Source organism: Helicoverpa armigera, chromosome 19 (assembly GCF_030705265.1).
Source record: "Helicoverpa armigera isolate CAAS_96S chromosome 19, ASM3070526v1, whole genome shotgun sequence".
NCBI lineage: Eukaryota > Metazoa > Arthropoda > Insecta > Lepidoptera > Noctuidae > Helicoverpa > Helicoverpa armigera.
The window spans coordinates 8,685,470-8,713,220 of NC_087138.1; the positions used below are offsets into that span (position 1 = coordinate 8,685,470).

Consider the following 27,751-nt stretch of genomic DNA (forward strand, 5'->3'; position numbering starts at 1 on the left):
ACAAATTATACATTACATGGTATGTCCAAGCCTCCCTACCATAGGGAGCATTGGACACTTTGACTTAGTTTATAAAAAAAATCGGTAAAAACTTAAGTAAAACGGTTTTATCTTATGTGCACTGAAAACTAGAAAATAAAAATAGTTACTTACCTGTCAACCTACGTAGGTGGTCCCGGTCATATTAGACTAAAATAAAAACGTGGGGCCCATAAACTATTGCTGTAGTACCTCTTCTAGAGGTATAATAGGTGTGGATTGCATCGACTTACTATAATCGTAACTGGAGATTTTGACAATCAATCATTAATAATAGAAAATACACATACCTTTCATTAGTTTTCTCTTTATAACGATCCGAAACCGCAACAAAATATTTAAGTACTTTTACGAGTGTTTGTTCTTGACAACTCACAGAAATGACAGATAGTCTATGGATGAACACCGTTACCAGTCGGTAACGTAAACTACCCAAAAAAAACTATGATCAAATCAGAATAAAAGGACCCCCTTTAATCTGATTTGATCATGTCTCCCAACTGCCCATCTCTCCCTACCTCCCTATAGATAGACAGATTTTGGCAGATCTGTCAAAATCTCGACTTTAATTTAGTTCAACTTGTCAACACGCTCGATAGTGTAGCGCTAGTGTAGTTTGACAATGTCAATCACGAAACTTTAAGGTAGAATTCCGTGGGTCGCGATTGTCGCAGCCGCGCACGACAAAAGTCAACCTATGAAAATGTATGGCACCGCTGCCGAGGGCCGCGACAGTCGCGCGCGGACGACGAATTTCGTGAGCCGCTGGCGGCCGTACGCTTCTCAACATGGTCTAGCGCTTAATAACATCTATAGAATTTTAGTAAAACCAGAATTAAATTGTTGACAATGCCGCGAGCAGCTTACGAAATTCGTCGGCCGCGCGCGACTGTCACGGGCCTCGGCAACGGTGCCATACATTTTCATAGGTTGACTATTGTCGCGTCCACGGAATTCTACCTTTAGATCGAAGTCGAAGTGAGAGTGATGTCGAAGTGAGTTGTGATATTTTATAGAATCGACATGCTGGACCTTAGATGACAAATAGAATTGTGAACTAGAATCTGTCGTCTGTGCATAAAGTCCGTTAAGGTACGTGATACGTAAAAGTAGTCTTAAATCATTCAGAAAAGGTTACAATACTTTATCACCAGCATCTGTCAGGTACTGAACAAACTTCCCAACTATATTTACTTAATCCTCAGGTTACAAACCAAACGTCTTACTACCTTAAAGCTGTGTTAAACTACCCTCAAAAATGCCTCGTTTCCTTCATTATAAATCTCGGCACGACACCTTCAGGTTAATTTCCTCGGGCCATAAATTTTAGGTGACGCTCTCACGGTGAAGGGTGGCACTTTCGAGACCCAGCTGATGTTTAGACTTTACGAAGAGGAGGTACGTATGAAAAGGATGTAGGTAGATCTAGGAATGAGGCTAAGGATGTTAGATTGTATGAAGATAGGATCCTATTTAGGGCTGTTAATACGAACAAAGCTCATATGTATGTTGACATATCTGAACTGATTTTTACGCAGATCGTGACCAATAAGATGGTTTTGATTCAAGGGAGTAAAGAATATCAGTGTATTAGTGGGAATCAGTAGATGCTGTTAGGGCTGGTATATAAACTAAGTAATGTGAAAGAAAAAGACCCTCTTTAGGTATGAAATGGTGAAAAATCAGAACAAAAGACGATGAGACGATGTGTAGATTATTTAAGCTGTGCAGGTATTTTACCCACAGCACTAATTATTATATTTGGTTCGCGTACTAAAATGGATAAATGAAAATTAAAACCCAGATTACTTTGTACTGGGATAAGTGGGTTTCAAACGAGAATATTCGTATTGCATATAGAAATTGCTGGTGCGTATTTTCCTGCCCACTAGATTGAATATAAATAATGTGTAGTTATGAGGAATGTAGTTCGATTCAGGCTGGCTACCTTTATTTGTAGGATTGCTTTAGCCAATGTGTATTTGAAAATAGGTAGGATTTTATTCAGTTTTTGTGAAATTTGTTGGTATTAAAATGTATGGGATTAAGGTACTTTAAGGACAATCTTTAGAATATATAGTTTTGCTAAGCCTTCTAAAATGTGAAAATGGCATTTAGTTTTTAATTTCATTCATGTATAAACTAATACCTGACCTGCTATAATTATCCCAAACATCGGATGTCGTGCGGCATATAAAATTTTACGTGGAAATATATTTAAATTGTCGCTGTTTTCGATTTTAATAATTTCCATACAAAACGTCCCTTTTCTGTTGAAAAATAAAATTATGCTAATTTAGGGGCTAATCTGCTTTTATAAACGAGATGCAACGTCGCGTTGTTTTATGTCGCAAAATAATTAATTCGGGCCCAAATTAGAAACGTTTTCATATTGTTGGGCTCGTTTTAGAAACTGAACAAGATCAGCTCGAATTTCAATAAATATACGAGGTCGAATGAAAAAAAAAGTCTATAATTATATTTTAATTAAGTATTTTCCTTGTACGCTACACCACAGTATCACAAACTCGCCGTAAAAAGTACTCTTGATGAAACGCTTAATTAACCTTACTCTATTTTAAATGAGGCTTAAAAAGAAAAATGGCGGCTCCTGTCATAGCCAGACTTTCTATTTCTATGTAAAAATGCTGCACATCTAAAATAATTCCATCTTTTTGCGTTATACCATTAATTTTATATTTTATTCCGTGCTAATGACGATCCTTTTTGCATTCTTCTAATTCCACGTAATCTTGTTCCCATATATCGAGTCGAGTGACGTCACAAGTACTGGCTGCGCGTGAGTCCAGGTACTTGCGTTATTCTCGTCGATGGTCAGTGACCACGAGGGACCTTTGCTTGGGGTGACTGTTCCACCAACATCCTTAGAGCCCTCACTTCAACTGAAATTAACGGCAACAAGGATCTTCTTACTTAAGGCGTGGATATCACTTAACCAGTATCCAATGACCTCCCTCAGGCCCTTAGTACTGTCAATGATTTCTGACATTTACGCGAATATTTACACTAAAACGAAACAGCTTATTCAGTGTGTTGATTATATTTGTCTTTTATACATCGTTCATTCTGTAATCCCGACGTTTCCTCAGTGGTTTTATTTTAAAACGTGAAATAAAGGAAGTTGGCTGGTTCGCCGGGGTCAAGTTACAGTGGATGGGTGTGCGCATGAATGTTACTGGTTTCTTTTTTCAACCATATGTTTTCTGGTCGTTTTGTTGGCCTTGAAAGAATGTCTGGTTAGTGCACCACGGGTTGATGTCTCTTTATTAATAGCTGTACGTTTTTCTCGGCTTGCAATACTGGCTACTTTGTGTTCAATGGTCATACTACATATTTTGTATCGATGTAACAAATTAACTTCTAATTATTTTTATCCGAAACAAGTTTGGAGGCGATATGCGCTAAATATAGACTAGAATACTGGACGTTTTTGCAAATGAATGTAAATGTAATTCTTAAGACTCGTTAATTGTTAAACAAACTGGAGTTAAAATAATTGAGCCGTCCAATTCAGAGATAGCTCCCCTAGTTTTGTGTTAAATCCCGTTTAAAGTTCCAAGTTTGGTTACTTAAGTGGGACAGAATTTATCCTGTCTGAATCAGGCTTTCAGAATCCAGCTACAGAATGAATTTCGTTGTTTTAACTTAAAATATGTGTAGGCAGATAGAGTGCCCTCGTTGCATCTACGGAACAAAAGACGCTCAAAATTGTCAAAACTTACATCACTCCAAACTCGTAATCATAGCCACAGAAATTCCTAAAGAAATCGAAATGCTCTTAAATCATACCTCCAACAAACCAAGAACATCCAAAAATTTTAATTAGACAAAAATAGATCTTATACCTATCAAAATAAGGTTGGAGAAGTTGGAAAGTATTTGTAGAGATAAGTTTGCCGGGATGTGGGACCAGAAAAGTGGTCAAAAGTCGTCGGACTGGTCTCGGTCGGGCCCGACCTGTTCTGTCCCGTTCGTTTTGTCTTATTTTTGTTTAGCACGAAGCACTGACCACCACAACAAAGGTCTGTGGGCTGGGCTTGTTTTTTTTTCCACAGAAGGAGCAATGCCTTCGAGATGTTCCTTCGTAAGCGCTTTAACATTTTTAGATACGTTCGGCCGTTGAACACGTCACGTTTTCAGTATTTTTGCTCAAGAATGTTTACTTAAATGGAGGGTCGTTGTCTACCTATATTAATTTTTAAGCTGAATTGGAGTTTTGGTGCATGTTCGGATATGAGCTTATAATACTCGTAACATAAAAAATCCAGCCCCAAAATATAAAAAAAGTTCTAACATAAAGGCCAGATTTATATAACTGCCAAGATTAAAGGTAATTTTGCCAAAATATTTATCAACCTTAACACAACAAAAGATTAAACCAAAAATGCTCCGGTCCAACTTTCCACATGGGACCAAAAAATATTTACAAATGTCTGGCCCTCGCAGTCACCTTCCAGAGTCCGAGTCTAAAAACAATACATCTATGCTATCAAGTGATTTGGGTCCTGCCCTCTCCGTCCTACGGGACAGACGTCGTTTTGACCGCTGTCAATGTCACGAACAGTAAGGATTGGGATCCCTTGCAGGATATTTAAATACTTGCTACCGGATTCAAATCCAAGGGGTAACGATGAATCGAGAAGATTTGTTATGGGGTTCATTTTAAAAGTCCATGTTCTTGTAATTATTACGTTAATGGAACGTTGTCTTTAAGTGCCGGTTGGCTGTAAACAAAGGAGTGCAATTAAGAAACCATCTTTCATTGATCTTTGTAAAAGGACTTGCATGTAATAATCAGAGTACCACATGCGAAAGGCCGACTTCTAACGATGTAAACATGCCCATCCCTTAAACAAAAAAAGCACTTCTAAACACCAATAGTAACACAAACGGGCCGCGTAGTTATTTATTTATCTATTTATAGGCCGGGCCAAGTGTTCGCTTCATTACTTGTGAACATATTGCCGTGTTTACGCTGGATATTTCTGGAGCTAGCCGTGTGTTAGAACACGTGTGGCCGTGTAGTGGCAATGCTGGCTGTATAACGAGATGTCTCGGCCCCTTTGATTTTTGTGGAAAAGTTGAGAACTCACTTCGTTAGTTCGATTTTTCAATTACACGTTCTTTTTTCGAATGCGGATGTTTTACCAGTTTTACCAACTGCAGCATTTGAATTTTGTTCGTTTATTTATGTTCTAGATTTTCATTTCGCCGGGTTCATGATTGAGCTACGGCTCTCTTCAATAAGTGCACATATTTTGAATAACCAAACTGTATTCTGCCATTCATACTTAAATATCCATTCTATATTCATATGAGTTTGTTAAACAGTTCTGTCTGAACTGCGTACGTCTTCGCTTATAAACTTACGATTACTGTTCAGAATTTATTTGCTGCGTAAATGTATGAAATTAAACATTTAAAGGCGAGATATGCGCATGTGTGTGATATAAATATCCCTTTCAGCCTTAAACATTTTATTGGTATAACAAAAACTACTGCTTTTAAAGTATATACGTACCTATATTTGTAAGTAAGCCGCGAGTCATTTATTTTCTTTCTGGTCAATAATAAAGATAAATTGATCGCATTCCTTTTAAGGGTCGCAGCTATTTCTCAGATCAAATATCTAGTAGAACGAACTTGAATAATACAGATGAATTGCTTTTTGCCTTGTCACTTTCTGGTTTCTATTCAAATAAGTTTTTTTGAGTAGTTTTGCCTAGTTTGGGGGTTCTTTAAAAATATTGTAAATGTCTTCGGTCTGCATACGAGTCTAGAACGTTCGCAGTTAAGTGGGTCTGATAAGAATATTTAAATGTTCTTCATCCTAATATATTTCTAGAAATTTCCAGTTATATCTGGTGGACGTACTCGGGTCTCTAGGGTCTCTGGGATATTTTAGAGGCAGCCTCTAAATTCTAGGGTCGAATGATCGTGTTGTAATATAGCAATCGTGATCGTTTTCGCTATTGTCAATTTAGTATTTAGATAACTCGCTGTTCCGTATGGTTCTACCTGCGTGCCGAGAGAACTACTTCTTACACCTGAATGAGAAGTAGCGTTTCTCAGGATCTAGACTTTCTGTGTGCCGAATCTGATTGAAATCAGTTCAGTTGTTTGTCGTGATAGCGCTACAGACATGCTGAGAGACATACTGGAAAGTACATAAGTATGTACTTTTGTATTTATAGTACATATTAGTAAATATTTGTTGCTTGTACTAAAATCTAGATCTAAAATGTTTATTGTGATCCTAAAATAATACTCTAAAAGCAAATAAAAAACTCATTCACATGGATTTAGAAAAGCGGATTAGTTGTTTTTGTTTTAATTGTCCAAAAAACCAACGTTTTACGTGTCAATCCCAAAAAATAACATTCCTATTGCGATGTCAAATAAAAAACGATTAGTTTTAAAAACATGTTAGGATTTTCAGGTGAAATGTTATTTGATTTCTTTCAATCATGTCGAAATATCATGAAATAGAAACCTAAAAAGAAGGATGGACAATAATAACCTGCGTTTGGATTTTCATTAGTCTAGAATATTTACTTATTTACATTCGAATATTTACATTATATGTATGTACTTAAAGTTAAGTTATAGTTATAACTATCGTTCTATGTGTACACAACTGAAACTTTCATTACCTCTGTAACGCACAATCACGTTTTTCATTTACTGTAAAGAATCCCTCATCTTACTCAAAACTTCCTCAATTTTTTTTTTCTTAAAAACATATTCCTCATCTAACTCAAAGGAGTCAAAACAGACATTTGAAACAAACCCTTTAGTTATATGCAAACTAAAAACAAAATGCGTCCCCATCAAATATGCTGAACTTAAAACGTTCTTTGAAAGGATTTCCTTAAAAATACGACACAGTTGCGAGACCTAAGATGGCAGATAAGATAAAAATACAAGGATTACATAAATCTAAGCTTATGCTACGTCGCATGGGAACATTATTATCCGCTGACTAGACTATATGTGGATTTTCAAAAGTTATTCTGTTAAGAATTCATTTTTCGTGGCAGAGATACCTATTGGCTTTACGGAGGATATTGAATTTTGGTTGCAGAGTTGTATCACTATACATGTTGTACCAATATTTTACTGTTTCGTTCCCAGTTATCATGTAACGTAAAATGTATACCTACTATAAGTTTTAAGACATGTTCTAATGTTTGTTTTCTTTTAATTTACAGGTAATGTCCAAGTTCAGCAGTATTAACGTGTTACGTGAGTAAATACAGAACTAAGTGTAAATACTTGGTTAGCTGATAAAATTTGCATTATAGTCCTCAGTTTGTCTTGCTACCTGAGATTTAAAACCTATTTAGGTAGCCTAATTAAATGAGGTCCCTATTTAGTCATAAGTTTACTTGCCAATACTATTAACATATCTATTCCTACATTTTGGTAAGTGTTGCAACACAAATGTACATACAGTTGATTAGCTTAACCTCAAACCAATAGCAACACTAGATCTAATAGAATTAGTTCCAGATTATTCAAATTTCAATTAGAGTTTATACCACAATGATCTCCGTTCATTTGGATCAGCTCTCCAGAGCAACTGCGATATCCCATAATCCTGAAACAAAGCACTTGCTTATTTAAATCGGCTTCTAAACCTAATTGACGTTTGCTAATCCTCAGAGCGCATCGCCAAACATTCCATAATTGATTCAAGCCCACGTAAATTGTATCGCTGATGACACAAAGCGAGATAATGAGATTTTACAATGACCTACTCGTAATCCCTCGCTAGGGCTATAATTATGAAGCGGCGGAACAGAGGCGGCACAAATATTTGCCCTAGCCAAGATTACCACGGAAGCAGATGGTATAAGTCAAAATTTTGATGAAAAAATTCCAACGTCGCTGTTTACTTTAGCCCTGAGACGGTAATGAACACCATCCCTGTTCCCCAAAATCATAAAAACGTTAGATGAGTTATTTTTACGCGTTTTCTGTTAGTTTGTTCCAGCCCTCGGTAAACTTGTACATATCGGTATTTATATCTTTTTTGTAACGTATTGCGTTAGCTGTATTTATTTTTCCTTTACTGGTAAATATTTGTTCCATAATATCTTTTCCAAGCTATGACGTTTCCATTTTCGCCTCTGTTCGCAGGGTCTTTGTTTAACGCTTAATCTTTTTGTGACGCTGCCTGTAAGACTGTTGCAAGTTTAGCTATAAATACCCTATAATATCGTTTTAAGATACCGAATATACCTACACATCGAGTAGCATGATAGTGGGCGCCATTAGCATCTGTTGCCTTTTCGGTGGCTTTTACACCCCAAAAAAATAAAACTTAAATGCTTTATGAGGTCTGCTACAAAATTAGCATTCGCATCGACATCTGAGAATTTATCCCAGACAGTTTTACCTGCTAAAGATTTTTTCTCGATAGCTTTTTCGGAATGTTTCCTAAAACCATTGGGGAAACTGAACACCGAAATTCATTGAAGTTTGCCTACCCAAAAAAGTTAACCAAGCTTACGACAAAAACTCCAAGTTTTATCTACTTTCGGTGGGCGACTTAAATTTCATTTAAGGCCATTGTGTAGTGGGAGCAGGGATGAAGTGGCAATCTCCTGCTGATGTTTTACTATGCGTAGGTTTTACCTATTTATGTGAGGGAAGAAAAAGATTTCCAAGAAACTAAATTATGCATGAGATCCAGTTTTGTGTCAATTGCGTTTATCCTTTATCTTCCAAGACGTAATCCGTTGCTTTTACGCTATGGTAGACTATTTTATCCAGTAGCTGCACTATCTTGTTAGTGGTATGAATCTTTACTTTCCATACTTTTCTTTTAAGCTCAGCCAACTCGCAATAAAAATACACGATCGATCATACACACAATATTTCTGGCACCAACTTAAACTAACCCCTAATTTAGCCGTCTTGTACTGACACATATGATACGTCAGTTGAGCTAAATTAGATATAAATAAATAGCCCATACAACGACCTCGGTTTACCTCATCGCTCTTATTTAGCCAATAACTGGCGCTACGAGGCCCTACCTACGTGCTCTTTAATTTTCTTGTCACTCTTGGTCGCACTGACGGCGTTATTACCTCTTACAATTTCTATTCTTTTATGTTTCACTCCTTTAACCTCATGAGTGGCACATTTGTCATTAGCAATAATGAAATTATACTTTTCTATATCAAAGACTGCCAAGTCATCAGAAAATTGTAACATTGTTGGAACATTATTCTGCAGTTGACGTATAACAAAATCCATTTTACGAACTTGGCTTCGGCTCGCGTTATAGCCGTACGATTTTGGACACCTGGCTTCGCAAACAATGTAGGTAATATAGCAACCATAAAACGAGTACACATTACTAGAGGAGTAAAATATTACTGGGCTGATGGCGCCATTGGCGAGTTAGCACCTCAGTCCGCCCCTGTGGCTTGTGTATAAAACACGCTCGATTGTGTCGTAAAATACATTTTAGATCCCACCACCAACTTTAGGGGATTACGGATGAATTATTAATGTGGGCATTCACATAAAACCTGGGCCTTTTTTATATTATTCGCCGTTATTTTGTTTCTTACGGTTGCCTAACGTTTTCCTGGTCGATCTTATTTATGGGAGGTTGGTACCACGTGTTGCATATTTGACGGGCTCCGCGCTAAGCTCTTGAAATGGTTCGTGTAAAATACGTACTGGCTGAAAGAAAAGTTGGATGGAATCGACTTGTTTTATTCCAAACTTATTCGATAAAAGAAAAAAAGTTACTCGAGACTTTTCCTTAAGATTCTCTCGTGTGATACCTTATTTTAATAAAATGTTCAACAATATGCACATTGCAACCGAAAGGGTGAATAAATATTATTCTTAGTTCTGAAGTATTTTGTTTTCTAAGTAAAAAATGGTATGTTGTTAATGGGTAAAGGCAAATCGTTTTTTAATAACCACTATCAGACACCTTACTTACAGAGTTCCGGAAACTCTTAATTGTATACAGGGATACATTATGTTTCATAGCTGTCATATATTTCGTAGGTTAAATGTACTTAAGCCACATTTTTCTTTATATTGATTAGAATACTTCATGAATTAATTAAATGAAAACAGTTCGTGCATTTTATCAAATTAAATGTTTACAGTTGCAAAACAGTGGTAAATCTTTCAAAAGATTGTCGTATATTTCCACTGAACGGAAGCAAGTGATTTCGGTGAAACTTGTTATTAAAAACAGATGTTTATCTGCAATTAATGCGTGTTTGCTTTCAAGCTTTACACGGAATTTTAAAATTTAATTAACGCAGTGCCATGTATTCACTTTATATTAATTCAGTGTGTTTTTCAACGTAGTCCCTACATTTCCTCATTGTGTCAGGGGAACCCGCAAACCCTACCAAAAAAAATTAACAGGTCCAAATCCTCCCTGCGTGACCCTTTATTTTCATAATGAACACTCATTCGAGATGTACCCATCTTTATCACAGAGCCATCTGTTGATTTTCTTTGTAAAACTCAATCCTTTGTTCCGGATTAGATTTATTCAACTTCCCGACTTATTACGTCAAAGATAAGGTTTATTGTTGTACTTGAGTAGTTTGAATAACGAAGGCATTGTTCAGTATAGAGGGCGCCCGTATCATCTCACATGTGCACTACTCGTTAGGGTTTCATAAGCACTTTTGTGCCCGTATGTCCTTGCAAATATAACTTTGCTTGTTTAACTAACAAGGATCATTCAACTTTGTTCTTTATGCCATTGTAATAAGACTGTTTAGTGAAGTTTCCTGTGATGTCAGATTAGAAAGATGTGGTGGATTTAATGGATTATGTAAATAGGGCTTATAAACTATTAATTGGGGCATATATTGTTTTAATTGACGTTTATGATATATTAAATGTTTGTTTGTGTGTATTTTATGGCCCTTGTCTACTAACTTTGGTTCTAAATTACATCTGACGTCTATTATGAAAGGAGGTGACAGTATTATGAGATGCCATTACGAACTTGTTTGTAAAGTTAAAAACATAATTCTTCCTTTTGTCGCTATCTTAAAAATATGGAATACGATAAGAAGGATTACTTCGAAATTATTTCAGCAGTTATTTAATTAGCATTATTGAAAATTATTATTAAGTACCTACTTTTATAATTAGCTCAAGAACCGTATTAATATACTTTCGGGAATTATTACTTTATAGGTTATAAGATTTACAAGGAACGTGAATTTCAGCTAAAATCGTTAAACTTCAATTAAAATCCATTATGTTTGAGAGCCGTTGGTATAAAAGGCGTAATGGCGTCTATATTTTGTTTAATTAAATTGAAACCTAAATGGAGAGGTTCGTTTTATTAGTAATATGCCGTTCTTGTAGAATATATTCGGCCAAGATGTGTTTATTTTCGTATATTCAGAACATTTTATATAATGGTGTTGTTTTAAGTCAAATTGTTTTTAGAATCTAAGTTTACTTTGTTATCGATAGGCACTGAATATTGTTTAAATTAGGAACATAAAACTAAATAAAAACTTTTGCCTGTCTACTTTGCTAAGTTTCAAATTAGCAAAAACTGTTTCCTTGTTTGTTTTAATTAGTAGAGATATTAATAATAACGCGAACTGTCTACACCTGTGTTATTTATTATCTCTATTTCCTATGTAGATAAGATCTAAAAAAATAAAGCAGATTTTTCTAACAACCTATTTACGTAACATCATACTTGTATACTGATACGGTTGAAGTGCTTAGCAGTTCGATAAGTTCAACCGTTCAACCGATCCTTCTATCGGTAGCCTGAACAGCTGTGAGTAATCGACAAATGAAGCCCGCATACTGTTATCAATGGTTACGCCATGTGTTGCCTGCGTGTGGCCGATCCTACCAAAGAGAATGACTCCACTATTTACCAACTCCCTACCACCACTGCAGCTTTATCTAGGCTATGGGAACGTTGAAGCAACACAGCCACTAAACTTAATCATGTCTGTTACGATATGAATACAAGTAAGAATACTAGGAAAACTCATTTCATTTTATCTGGCATGGCTATTTGCAACTGCATTATGAAAACATTGAATCGCGGCTTGGTAGCGTAAAGCATCTTGGTTAACTGGAAATTCTGAGTCTTAGACAATGCCAAGCTTAGCCATTTTACGTAATTGTTGTATTAGTATGAGTAGAACGAAATGTTACCAACCATTTGAATCCATAGCCGGTCGTCTAGTGACTCATCGACTCCATCCTATGTTTTGACCCATTTCTCACACTTGACGTATACCATTTGCAGTCCAATTTATAAATAAAACATTTCTATTATAATACCATTTCCCTTGATGGGGAGAGTATGTACAGAGAATCCCATTACAAAAAACCTTTCAACGTATTTGTTTTGCAACAAATGCAACGTATTTTTATCCGATCACATGAAAAGTGCTTAGCAGTTGAATATTTACTGTACAAACAGTAAAAACGGTCCGTGTAATAGTTTCGGACTTCATATAGGCTTTCGATAGACATCGATTGGCGTTTTTCACACATTCAACGTAGTGGGAATTCCAATCATTGCATTGTATGTCCAGCTTCCTGTAAATCTGGCTGCATTGAAAGCATCGGATACTGGGGAGCCACAAAGGGCTCGTTCGATTTCACGGCGATGCCTGAAAATTCTGTTTAATCCTTTTGATACCATGCAAATGTGTTAGCGGAACTGAGTGTTTCTACGTAAGCCTGTTTGATTGAACTCAATTAATCTCCTTTCCATTGATAGTGTAAAGTTTTCATTAAGTTTCAGTTGCGATAATGACTTCGTTGTACACGATTAAGTTTGACCAAATCGTAAAACAAGCTGATAGTTGTACTGCACTTTTCATCACTGTTAAAGTTAAGGATACATGTCAAGACAATCCTCAAAGACGTTTATATAATTTGCTACTCCAAAAACCAATGTAAAGATAACCAAGTAAAACCAGTGTCAGTAATCATGGCATTCCCCAAGGAGCAATCTTGAGCCCCGCGTTCTCCAAGTGATATTTTACACGAACGAAGGCGTACATTACACACACATACATACATAGTGCAAACACACATTCATACACCATCTCGCAGAAAACGAAGCGTAAACATAAAACCGTCGGCTACTCACAAAAATATACTCTGCTCCCGGTCCTAGTTCATATGTAAATATAATACATTTATTATGTATTTCTATGTTGAATACGTGTTGCCGTATGTTTGACTTGTTTATTTAGGCTCGGGTTGTTATAACTGTATTCTTTATAAGGGATCAATATCTTGATGGGCACTTTGTATGTTTGTTTTACGTAATGTTTTGCGAAGTAAATATTGTATGAGTTTTGTTATTTATTTGGAAACTGTGGGAAGTGAGTAGACACAACGCGAGTTTGCATGAAAAGCGTTGTTCTTTTTTTTCCTTTCAATCCTTGTTTTTGTGGATCGGACCTGTGTCACATTCGGCTTACTCTTCCACTGTTTTCAAACTGGTATTTAAAGTTTAGATGAAGCAAGGAAGATCTATCTATGTAGGCTGTCTCTGTAAAGGAAGAGGTAATTAAACTCTTCAGAGAACAAGTTCCATAACTGAAGATTCAAACAAAGCCTGTCAAAGACAAGTGGTAACAATAGCCGGTAAACTCGAGTCTTAGAGGAACACTTTTTAATAAAAACACCCACATATTCTATTGTACGTACATCCGACGAGGATACAATTTTGAGAAACCATTACGCTGTGCGATTGTGCGCACAGACCTTCCAGACTTCAAAGCAAAAGTTCTCTAACTAACAAGACAGGGCAATTATATTCATAGATGAATGCCCTCAAATGACATATCCCTGCCTATAACTTTTGCTAATGAAAACGAGTATCTTATAATAAAGGATATCTTTAATATCAGAGGGACTCCCAAACTCAATAAAGATGAGTACGAACATACATTATTGGTACTTGAAGATTTTGACGTGAATAAGGAAAAAACTACGATTCACGATGTTATTGCTTAGAAGCATCGCTTCTAAGAATTAATGCAATTAGGTCATTTCGGTTCTACAAACGTGAAAAATATTTTTGTATTGGCTACAACTAAGTACAACATGGTAGCTATACAAATATACATGAGGTCTTGAGTCACACTTGTTTGCATCATACCAGCACAGGAGTTACAGATCTCACCGCGGTTAATGTTAGTGACGAAAGACGCCCACTTAATTTAAACCATAGCACTCATCGGTGGGCGCGATATTACAGAAGAGCTAGTTGTCGTCTGCCATCTACAAGATTCCTACTAAAACGATGATGATACTATAAACAGGATGCTGAGATGACAAATCGGCGCCAATCTTGATAGCCGAATTAGTAATGCAGCGGCCTCGCATGAATAATAAATCTTTAAATAAATTAAGAACATAACAGATAGCCTACGAATCTTGAGATGAATTTGTAGTTGAAATGGTTAGAAAAACTACTCACACAAATACGTTTGTTTCCAATTCTCCCATCGTTGCGTACTCGCGTGCGAACCATTGCGTACGTTGCATCACAATTCAAACGAGTTAGTCCAACTAGCTAGTCTATGCATAGCTTTATGTCCGTGATCGTGCGAAATTATGTAAAACCAAATGATGTAAAGTAAGGGCCTGTTCGCATGAAACGAAAGTGCCATGGTCCACTAAATCAAGAGCTCTGATATAAGGAGTCTATTTGAATAAATATCTAGTTTCAATGTGAATGAATATTCTATTTTCCGCAACTGTTGTGTCTATTCGTTATCTGCTGTCTGCGCTTTAATTAATTGTTTTACTCATTTTCTATTTATAGGGTATGCTGCTGTTTAAAGTCTATTAGACAGGTTTTGCTTTCTTTTTTTATTTATTATACTTATTACATTAAGAGAAAAGACAAGGACTGACACCACTCGCAAAAGAAACTGACGTTTGTTAAATGTTCTCCGCTAAACTGATAAAATATTTCGTCTATACTCGAACAGCCTGAAGGGCCGTATTCAATATTTCTAGGACACATATTTCAAGATAGATACCGACCCATTAAATGCTAAGCACATTTTCTTATTTACCAATATTTGGGTAAAATAAATATAGACCCTCATAGACCAAAATAACCTTTGTTCAGTTCTCAAGGCTGTCGTGAATTACACTATGTTTGCATTGGGGTTTCTCTCCGACCCACCACTTTGCATCAATGAATAAATAAATATTTTTCCCATTGATATCCTTTTCTTGATTCGTCGAGGGAATTACGTGTTAAAAGCCTTGTATGAAATAAAGATACTTTAGATAGACGTCCGTTTCCATCCTATTCGAGCTAGTTGCATAATAGCCCTTCATAATATTAACCATGTATTCTATTGTAGTGCTAAGGAAATATTTTACTATCTCAATCTTCTTTGCTAAATAACGGGAAAGCATTCTTCTCAAAGCCAAGCCACGCTTACGACCACGGGCTTTACTTGCTAAACTTTGAATATCAGGTAAAATCGATTCAATCCCCAAAGCAGATAAGATATTCTTAGAATCTAATAATAAGAGTTAAACTGAATCTTGAATTTCCGCGTGGGTGTGGAGATATAATTTATGTTTAGATGAGTGATTGATCGCCTTAAATACTTAGAAAATATTACGCGAATAATTCTAAATATCACATGAGTCTCTAGTCTCCTGTAATGTCTTTAGGTCTTCGAAAACGTCTCCTCTAAGCTTTTGTTTTTCCCCCATAACAAATCGTTGATTCAGAAATCGTCCCACTTCATAATTCCTTTTTCGAGCGAAAACTTAGTTGGAACTTCAACGGGAGATTTAATGGATGTCGGGAAGTTGGCAGCTTTTATCATTAATTTGGCTTTTGTAATACGATTACATGATACGACCAGATCCGTTTGTGTACTTTCTGTTTTACTTTTCATTATAATAATATTAGGTATCTTTTCATTGTTCCAAAATTGATCTGATTTTCTAACTCTTATTGGAATTAATTTTGAAGTTTTGTTCAGAATTATGTTGTTTTTGTTTAATGAAGTTTGGAAAATTTCAATGTTTTTGGGAGCTTGTTTGGGAGAGGTTGGTTATATTAAATACTTGTGCGTTACGTAGATCGTTACTTAGTCTAAGGCAGTTAAATTCGTTTACGAGTCATGCTAAGGTAGTAACTGTCTCGCGCATCCCTACATTAAACTGAACGATCATTGTGAATGAGTATTGCAGAGTGAGCAATTTAAAGCAATTTATTAGAGATGGAAAGAACAAACGAATCTGTTGAGTCGTAGACATCTCATATGATTTCGGTGAATATAATCGAATAAAAAAAAATGTCGTGCTCACACGTCCTATACATACTAATTTGTAACAAAAGTAATTCTTTGATGTTGTAGTGGAATTTTAGGGTACACAATATGAATATTATAATATAACCAGTTTCCGCATATTTTGGAGCGCTAAACCTCGTGAAATTTCAATATAATGCAGCAGTAAAGTAATTATCACAATACATACGGCAGCAGTTTTCAAAATTAATTGGTAAAGGTAGGCACCTTTTGTCGCGGGTTAATTTAAAATTTATTTCGATTCGTCCGCCATTTTATGGGCACGGGGTAATTTCGTCAATGCTTTGCATTTTAACGTTATTCGCTTACAATTTTAATTTTATTCAATTTTGACTGTTTTTGCAACGTTTTTGCAATATTTGGTTCATTTTGAGCCTAGGTTCCTGCTCTATAAGTCTACAAAATGTATTAAAAACTCTCTATTTCCTGTGGTTTCATTCATCCTCTTAAGCACCTACATTTCGAACTAGGATTAACAATACCCAGATAAAGGGTGCATTTTATTACCATCACCACTCCTTCAAATCTCCCAAACTATGGTTACCATGACAACCAAAATTAATGGTACCGTCAACAACAGATTCGTTAGCAGCAACAAGTTTAACCGAGTTTAGTTTATTACGTTGACACTACGTGTTATGAACTGTCCCTCCTATTGTTTACTCTATTTATCTGCGGCCCTTAGGACTGCTGGCTCGAGATAAAGCGGAGTTGCGATGAAGCCATTTATTTTACTACATAATACGAAGCAACACCATTTTTGTGGGGGAAGATGGCAGCTGATCGTTCTGATAAGGGCTAAGTTGATTAAAAGTATGAGAAAAGACTTAATGCTACTGTATATGAAGTGCTCAGTGTTAAGATGTATGTTATATGATGTAAACAAAAACAAGGTGTAGGTAGGGCACTTCCTTAATTATACTCAAGAATGCTTAAAGGTTTAATTTAATTCTTCTCATATGCCAAATCTTGCTACGCAATTAATTCACAACATTACCTACCTTTACTGAAAAAAAAAACAACAAAATGACTGTCGACGTTCCAATATACACTCTTTTGCAAAAAAAGCGGGCACCTATGCGAAATCTTAGTTTTAAGGACTTAACGTGTATTTCAAAGGGTTTTAATGATTGTAGTATGTTTCTAGCATCAAAAGGGTTAGCCAAGCATGCGTTAGAGTGTATTCTAAATTTGAATTTTGTACAATTGCTAAGAAATTGGTTAAACCTTGTTTTGGACTAATTGCTGGCAGAAAGTTCGTCAGTGTTTTGAAAAGTTTTTGAAGTGATTTTCAGAAAACTGATAATGCAGTTTTAATTAAGGATTAATGTACCTTTTTGTTAGACCAAAACATTTTTGAAAAACTATGCGTATTTGATAAAATTTTCACCTGCTCTAAATGGGCTATACTGATGATTGATGGCAATGTTAAGAGTTTCGGTATTTTAGTGTAAAGCGTTCTACTGTTTAGATATTGTACCCACGTGTTTTAAAATATTGCTTTAACATAATTAAACACTATTTAGAGGAGTATCAGTACATTGGGCTGCGACAAAACCAATTTAAAGTAAGCAGTGCCGATCACAACTCGTCTCCTATCAGACTTTGACATTTAAAAAATACCAAATTTTGTGATAAATGTTAAAATTAACCACATGATAAATGATGAGGAGGGTTTAAGCCATCTAAAAAGTCAAATTATTGCCGCGTTGAAGCTCTCGATAACTCCATATGTATCGGATTACTAAACGATGATTTAGCTGAAACGGAGTCAAGAATTCAAAATTATAGGCCAAACGTATGTTTCTTAAGAAATGAGCAGATAGCCAATTATTGTTAGGATTTAAGCAGGAAAATGCTGTAGATGCTAGAAAATCTCGGTGCAGGCTAGTTTATTTAATAAAATGTCAGTGGGATGAAAACACGCTATTTGAGCGCTCAGATTCATAGATCTTCGGAGGTCTACGGAGTTTCCCAAGAGACGAGGTTGTTTTAAAATCAGTGATTACGAGACCTTAAGACCTCGTGCTCACAGTCTATGCGCTATTTTCTGTATTTTGTAGAATTTCAAGACTTTAAAAAATGTCAAAGTCTGATAGGAGACGAGTTGTGATTTGCACTGCTTACTTTAAATTGGTTTTGTCGCAGAAGAATGTTCTGATACTCCTCTAAATAGTGTTTAATTATGTAAAAGCGATATTTTAAAACACGTGGGTACAATATCTAAACAATAGAACGCTTTACACTAAAATACCGAAACTCTTAACATTGTCATCAATCATCAGTATAGCCCATTTAGAGCAGGTGAAAATTTTATCAAATACGCATAGTTTTTCAAAAATGTTTTGATCTAACAAAAAGGTACATTAATCATTAATTAAAACTGCATTATCAGTTTTCTGAAAATCACTTCAAAAACTTTTCAAAACACCGACGAACTTTTTGCCAGCAATTAGTCCAAAATAAGGTTTAACCAATTTCTTAGCAATTGTACAAAATTCAAATTTAGAATACACTCTAACGCATGCTTGGCTAACCCTTTTGATGCTAGAAACATACTACAGTCATTAAAACCCTTTGAAATATACGTAAAGTCCTTAAAACTCAGATTTCGCATAGGTGCCCGCTTTTTTTGCAAAAGAGTTTATTAATTTAAATTATTAACAAGCCCCATAGCCTTCGGAAATGAAATTATTCGTAATATCACTTGCCCATATTCCAATTCTGGTTTCCTTAATTAGGGTCGAAGCATTTAGCATACGGGCCCAGTAATGAAAAGGGGCCGGCATTGGCGAGTAAATAAAGTCGGACCCTTGTCAACGCCTACGACAAGCTAAAGTCGCGGACACACTGAACTTATTACTAATGAACTATATTACGTACTAGTCGCTTTTCCGCGGTTTCACCCGCGTTCCTTGAGCACTACTGCCCGTACCGGGATAAAATATAGCCTGTCTTATCCGCAGATAATGTAGCTTTTTAATGGTGAAATAATTTTTAAAATCGGTCCAGTAGTTTATCCATTACAAACAAACAAAGTTTTCTACTTTTTAATATTAATATAGACTAAAATAGATTGTGAAATACTGCTGCCGTTCTCAGTTTGTAGTGTGCCTTAGAATATTGTCTCAAGACAAAGACTTGGGACTTAGGTCTTGCGTGGTTGTTGGGTCACCTAACTTGTTAAGGCACACACGTGTTCGTGTCTCTCTTAGTTAAGACCGTAATTTAGTGCTTCTTAAATTATTAGGTACGCTGAAGCGAGAAATAAAAACAGACGGTTGAAATGGTCTCTTGACTGTCCACAAATTAACTGCGAAATCTAAAATATCTGTGTATAATCATCGGCACGAATCTTGAGCGCTGACCTTCACCTGCGCAAAAGTAATATATTGGGCCCCTTTGTGGTATGAAGTGAGGCGCCGGGGCGGGCTAAAGCGGTGATTGGACTGCAGCGCATCGCGTCATAGCCGTCACTCGGGATTGGTTCTTTGCTAATAAATCACTTCTGCGCAGGTGAAGGTCAGCGCTCAAGATTCATGCCGATAACTATACTGTTGTAACTATAGCTCATTCTTCTCATATATTGGAATCCAAGACCCAAATATTCCCCTTATTTTACATTATTTTCAATAGGTATACCAGTTTTTGAGCAATCAGATGATGCATCCGTCGTAACTGAGATAAAGTACGAGTGAAAGGTTTACTTACTGCGATTGAAGGTAAACTTGTCAGTAGTTTCAACGTACGCCCGTGATCAACGGTTCTTGAATATCCTTTAAGTAAAGAAACTTGCTAACTTCCGCATAATGAGAATTTATTTATCTTACATGAGAGTAAATAAGAATGTGTGTTATCTGCAAGTTTTTATATGGAACCCATTGTTAACTTATTTCGCAATCAATGTGCAATATGGTTGTTTACTTTTTGGAGAAGATACCTACATCAGATACGCAGTCGGTCCTGTAAAACATTGGTACTCAGCTGCATTCGGTTTGACTGGAAGCCGACCCCAACATAGTCGGGAAAAGGCTAGTCAGATAGAAGGACATACAGACCTTCAAATAGTGGGTGCTCGACTGTGTCCAACAGTCCAGATGATATGATTATGCTTTTGTGTTGGTTACAAGCTTAATATGCTTTCGAAACTTTCGGATTATTTTGGTCAGTTTAATGTGCCAAAAATTACATACAACTGAGCAAGTTAGTGTGAACATGGCTTTAATCGGTAGTACTTGAGTTGATAGAGTGTGAAATTACAAAGCTTGAGTTGGGACCCCGATGACGACATGTTGACATGTATCCATTTAGTTAGACATACACATTATTATTTTATGTCCATACTAATAATATACTTAAAGAGGAAAGATTTGATAATTTGTTTGTTTTGAATCTTATATAGTCTCCGGAAGTAATGAACCGATTTTAATAATATTTCATTGTTAGGAAGGAAGCTACATTACCTATCTGCGCTGAATATAAGCTATTTTTGATCCGGGTACGAGAAGTAGTTTCCAATGTAAGCGGCTGAAACCGCGTGGAACAGCTAGGTTTTATGAGTAACCATAGTACAAATTGGTCATTAGGTGTAGCTATGTTAGTTCAGTGATTCCTGGTAATGAAATTATAGCAATGCCTGGGTAAATTCAGTGTAAACATTACATAAATAACAGTGGTATGTTATAATTATTGTTTTAGTCCTAATGAGGATTACTGCGAATCGTCAAGTTCCAATTAATCATTCGCAAGCACGTGTTGTCTGTCAAAATAGGTTTTATTATCATCTACCAATTTTGCATTAAACACAAATGTATGTCTGTGGCTTTTTTCTACTTACTGACATTATCTTTAGTCTCAAAGCTATTGCAAAACATGAGTAACCTTACATAAGATTGCGTAGTAATTCCATTCACAATAGATTAGAAATCGACTAATGTAATTGTTAAATTCGCCTCCGCATGGTCTTTTATTGAGCTCCGTTCGAGATTCAACGCCATCTAGCGAGGATTTTGTAGAATACGTGTAGTTCTTGCGTTAACGACTAGATGGCGCTGTTACAAATTGGGACCCCTCAAATGTTTATTCGATGAAATACAATAAAATATTTGTTTTTAGAAATAAAATAATGGTCTTATAAATTCCTTGTTTACGTATTTAATGATGTGAGGAACAGAGTAAATATTTATACTCAATGTCTAAAATTAATAAATTAGGTACTTACCTACATTAAAAAATCACCAACCTCAATCCATTTTTACCATGTTTCAATACAAAAATTCTTAGCATTATACAACGAAGTAATGACAAAATGGTTTTGGCCGCCAATTTAACGAAAGCGTGTCGGCAAGTTCTCGGTAACCTTGGACTGTTGACAGTGATCTTGAAAAATCTGCTGATACCAGTTTCAATTTCGTGATTTCAAATGAATGTTTCATTGAAAAGTGGTATTGGAATTTGGCAATTTTTATAAGTAATTTACGTTCGCGTTTCATGATATTGGTATCTTTTTATATAGTTAGAATTAGTGAGCCGTTGATTGCATGAGAAAAAATCTTAACGATGCAGTAAGTCCGTAACCTGCATAACTACTTAATTAGTTAGTCAATTTAGTCATTTGTAATATGACCTGGAAAACGACTTCTGAATCTAGTTGCAGCGATTCATATTTTTGTTTTTTTTTTCTATTAATATTTTAAACACTAAAGTTTGTATAATATGAATGTATACATAGATTGGAGATCCTCTTTCACTCAAAAACGACTAGATGGATTTTGATGAAACTTGGCGGTCATGTAGTTAACAATATCTAGCTATGAATAACATTCAGGTGACTTTACTACCTACTGTAGGTTGTACTGGAGCTAGCTTCTTCGGGACGCGAGTAAAACCAAGGGTAGAATCAAAGATATTTTCTAGAAACAACCACAAAGGCCCACTAAGATAAACAGTAAGAAAGAAAGCCACGAATTCATAAAAACCGAACCCCAAAAATCCTAGAAACCGTCTGGAGGTCTCCAAATCACGTCCGTTGCTACCTGGGCCCGATTATTATATATTTTTTGTCTATCCAAGGTCGGGTATTGAAGCAACGGTTAAAACGTGATCCACTAGCACACTGGTAGGATAACGAACTTTTTCGGCTTTTATTATGTAGTATTATGTATTATGACTGTTCTGTTATGGTCTTTTTGTCCTTTATTGGGCAGTTGACGAAAGGTAATGATATGGTCAATAAGTGACATAATTTGTGAAATAATTACAGTGCAATTTCACTTACAACCGATTTCAATAACCTATCTAAGTATCTGTTGATTTGGTTACTAGGGATAGAATTTTGAAATTAGCTCTAGTAATCAAATTAACAGGTAGATTAGGTTAATGAAAGTGGCCGCTAGAGTACAAAGACACAATATGCGAAGGCGTTTAGAAAAAAAGGCTACCAAAAAAGTTGGCATGATATCATAAAATACTGGCCGCTTATATGGCCACTTACTTGGAAATACCAATAAAGCGAATACCATATTAATAAAAAATATATTGATATAATTATTATATATCAAACCACATTACGACCTTTTTAGATTAAATTGCTTTATCGTTGCTACCTTCACGGTCAACCAACTATGAATCATAGAAACGTCTAAAGTTTTGCCGACAAAAATATAATCTTATTTTCTGATTTCATTAATTACAAGGGTTCTTATCAAAAAATCTAATATTTTTTTGGAAAATTTATTTGGGGACTGCGCAGCATGTTTTCTTCTTCCAAACTCTTCTATCTGCCGTCATCTCACAAGTAACATTCTTTCGACTTTCAGACAATCCATACATCGTTTCTTTGGTAGTTCTATTGACTATAATATTAATATTTTATCTTTGTATTGTTTCAGAACTGAAGTTACGAGAAAGACGGCGCGCTGGCCGCCAAACATGTATTAGATATCGCTCCAACGATATCGAAACGTAAGTATATTATTTTACGTATTTTATAGTCCTGGCATTAATATCTAAAGCTATTTCATTTTATTATATAACGTGGTCTTAAAAAGCATCGACTTTAGTGCTAGGTTTTACCCATAAACTTTATTCAAGATGATGGTTTAATCTTAACACTAACGCCCACATTTTTAAACGGTTTTATTTAGCTCACCCAGTTTGTTTTATTAATTATTTAAGACTTAAACATTTTTTTTAATGTCATTCATAGACCAAAAACAAATAACTGATTAATAAGCTTTACTACGTTGATAACAATGAAAATGTAAACGAAACATGCAGTCCATACACTGTATCACAATTTGTATCTTTTGATAACTCACAAAAATGAAAAGAACATTCACTGAAGTCGAGTCCTTTTCGAAACTCGCTACTAAATTGAATTCAGTTATTTTACTTTACTATAAAAGTTCACGTTTAACAAGAAGCTCTGGCTGTTCAAAGAAGCTTTACAAATGTGAACATCATCCGTAAGAAGATAAAGTCTTAAGTCGGATCTCGAAAGTCGGACCCACGTACTTCGTATAAAATGTATGATAGTCTAACACTGCATATTGTCGGTAATACTGCAATGAAAGTGTTCCCGACCTACGACAACTTAACACAGTTTCCACGAGACAGTTTACTTTAGCTAAAAACTCAATCTTTGACTTCCCAGAGTAGTGGAATTACATAACAATGAAAGTTGTATTCAAGTAGCTAATCTCGTATATCTTGCTTCGAAAAACCAGGCTTATAAGTTCATAACGTACCTACGACTACTTAATTAGATTTCATACACAGCAAGAATTTTCATTCGGGATTCGCGTTGTTTAGGATAATTCAAACAGAAATAATAATTATTCAAACAAAATCCACCGGTCTGATGTTTGCTTAGGCCTTGATTGTACTAACTAATGAATGAGCAACTCGTTCATCGAATTTCAACTGTATTTACATTGTTTTAGAATACGTTTTGTGTTGCGCTCGCTAATTGAGACAGTTGTAACTTTATAATTTTCGATTTCTGTCGAAAAGTAAATATAGTACTTGTGACAGAGTTATGCTTTCAATCGAATCTCGTATTGTTGCTTACTTTTAATTAGACATAATGGTAATATTCCCTCAAGTAAATTACTTTACGATGTAAACGTAATGTCTATTCGTAGAATCGTAGGAAAACTCTTAAGGAAAATAGAAGTAAATGTCGTTTTGATAACTCAATCTGGAAATCTACTTTATTAAGTTGGAAAACCTACTCAGCGTAATAAGTCCTCATAATATTAACTTGCTTTCTTAAGTTCTACGCAATTATTTTTACAGCCTTAATATAGGTAGATAAATCTTTGTATTTTGTATTAAATACTTACATCATTATTCTGATATTAGATACTAAGAATGAATTATGAAAATCTCCATTCTAAATGCCATCGTTTCTGCATTTTTTTTTCTATATTAAATTGTATAATTTTATATAGGTACCTATACCACAACTCTCAACGAATTTTATCCCCTTCACATAGCACCTTTGAACTCCCAGGGTTCTAGAATAGCGATAAAACATAACATGGCCATATAATGAGCGCAGACAAGCGAACTTATTAAATTTTAATCCCCCGAGCTGTCTACGACGCATTAAACTTGCAAACTGGCTAACTTACGCTAAGATTTATACCAAATTCAGTTCGCTCAAATATGAATATTTGATTTACGATAAGAGCCTGTGTTCACGACGCGAGCGAATCGCGAACGTACACGTTACGGCGAAAGCGATTTTATTTTTCATTTCACGTTGGTTCCTATAAAAATGTGCTTAAATTGTACCTTGAGTTTCTTTATTAGGTCCACAAAATGAAATCTGCGTTTAGTAAAATTATCTTAAAATATTTTTGGGAGTATGCGTAAATAAATATCATGTTTTATTCGTGTTTTTACTTATTATTTGTATTGTAACCTATGGATTATTTTTTACTAGGTATATATTTGTCTGGACTTGAAATCCTTTAAGTCCTCATTTAACTAAAAGATGTTTGCCCTGTACATTATGTTATGTCGCAAACAAGAAAGTGCAAATGATGAATAAATCGCGTCGTCTGAACCCACACTAACTCTCCAAAGTTTCTAGTATCATAAAACACCGTCTGCGCCTTTACAGCCAAATCTAAATCTCAAGAAACCAATTTTCATCAAACTACTCCAACTAAACGATTAAATATGCACCTGATATCACATTTATTGTATTGAAAAAGAAGCTCCTGGCTAAGTGGCCGTCGCCCGGGTATGAGTCAGGTTAAGCAGCGCTTGTTGCGGTCTGTACGTGGATGGGTGACTATCTAAGTATGTCATAAAAAGTAGCAAGCTTAATTTTAGTTATAAAATTGCGGTATCTAATATGCATTATGTAAACAAGTTATTACAACAGATTTGTCGCATTAAATAACGCAGATTTCACGAAGAGATATCCTCCTTTGGAAGATACCTACAAGATAAGGTGACATAGATTTTAATGTTTTTGGTTATTTTGCTCAACAAAACCGCAGTTCCCACGAATTCACGAGTGAAAGCTTGAATCATGATCTGCCTAGTCTTTTCCCAACTATGTTGGGGTTCCAGTCTTCCTGGCTGCAGCTGAGTACAAGGAGCGACTGCCTATCTTACTTCCTCAACCCAGTTACCTGGGCAACCCAATACAATACCCCTTGGTAAGACAGGTTGTCATACTGGCTTTTGTCTACCCGTAACGACTGCCAAAGAGGTTCAAATGACAACCAGGACCTACAGTTTACTGTGCCCTGTGGAACACAGAGTCGTTGGTGTCCAAGATATAGGGTACTTAGAATTTCTAAGTTAGAAAGTAGGTACATTGATGGCCTTACCTGGAATCAAACCTACACACTCAAAACTTGAGAGGTTAGTTAGTTACCCACTAGGCCACCACGACTTTTTGTGAAAGCTTGTACGAGCTGAATATTTCAATGTCAGCTTTTATGGAGCATAAAACAGCCTATCATTTAATTGACAGTTTCTAAATATGACGTCACAAGTTACGTAAGGAGGCATAAGCGTTGGCGTGGACTTGCCCCTGCGCCTGCGCAATACTGATCTAGGAAATCAACTGAAATGTAGCCTGTGATAGTCTGGTTTGATTTATATTATTGTTGAATAACAGGAAAATGTAGTATTGCTATTTAATGTTGGTAAACAGTTAGAAAATTAAATTTCTGTCAACGTTTACAATGATTATGAATAAATAGGACTTGCATAACAAAAAGCTTTCCTCTAAACTTAAAAATAAACAGGATATTTTTTGCCGAGAAACCAAACTTAAAGTAAACCACCAGCAGTTACATTATAGCTTTCAAAAATCTTTACTTCTCATCCTGATAAAAAAGAATATTTGAAATTATTTGATTTGCCATAAAACATGTATGAGCAAATGCTTGAATATAATACCAATTGTTTGAGCTCCTATGTACCTACACTACAATGTGATCAACATTCTATTTTGTACCCATATTTATCATAAAACAAACGTTCTGATTTGATTCATGAGAGCTTACAATTTTATTAGTGTTATATCTATCTGTGTTTGACTAGATAAAAAATCTCACTTACCTTCTTAAAGTTTTAATATAATTGGTTGCTATCATCCTCACATCTTGCCAGTCATACCTGATCGCCTTTCCCCTTGCTTACGTAATCATCACTCGTTGATCACAAAGGCACAATGACAATATAGCATGATTTATTAGTCTAACCTGTAGAGTAAGCTGTCTTGTAACTCCTGGTGGAGACTGGAGTATGAATTAATGTATAGCGCACTAGTGATTGATAAGTTCATTAGCTTTTTACAAGTCATTAGCTTTTATGCAAAAGTGAGATAGTTTAGATGCTATTTGTCTCGAAAAAAAAAAAAATATATTTTTAGTTTTATAAATGATCGATCGAGCGATCCTCACTTTTTTATCCGGATATAAAGCATAAGTTACATTATCTATGTAACCTACTAAACCTATAATAAAAATATACTTTAATTATTTTTATAATAAAAAATGGTGTACGTCATAATATGTATCTTTATTTTAGTGTCTTTTCATTTACACTAAATAACTATATGCTTATTGTAAACAGCTACTGTATGAGTATATGTCAATCTGACAGCCACTAACAAAAATTCCCAACACCACAAAAGCGCTCTACCGCCCAATTCATACTCGGCAATTGCTCAAACGCCTTTCACCTGTCCCCCGGTCAGATCAGAACCGTAGATCACTTGCCCATCATAACTGGAGCTAACTTCAGACTATTTGCTAAGACCTGCTTTGTTCTAAACAACGTAAGCTATGTAATAATTATCTTAAGAGTAC

General features: G+C 35.5%; 1 protein-coding gene across 5 annotated transcripts in view; it reads left to right on the plus strand.

The window, feature by feature from the left end:
• Nucleotides 1-27,751, plus strand: part of LOC110374150 (brain tumor protein) — a 443,804-nt gene that overhangs the window by 338,331 nt on the left and 77,722 nt on the right. For all 5 annotated transcript variants that reach the window (XM_021331739.3, XM_049841244.2, XM_049841245.2 and 2 more), the window contains one exon: nt 23,300-23,372. The gene's annotated coding sequence lies outside the window, so the exon portion shown is untranslated. The remainder of the gene's footprint in view (nt 1-23,299; nt 23,373-27,751) is intronic.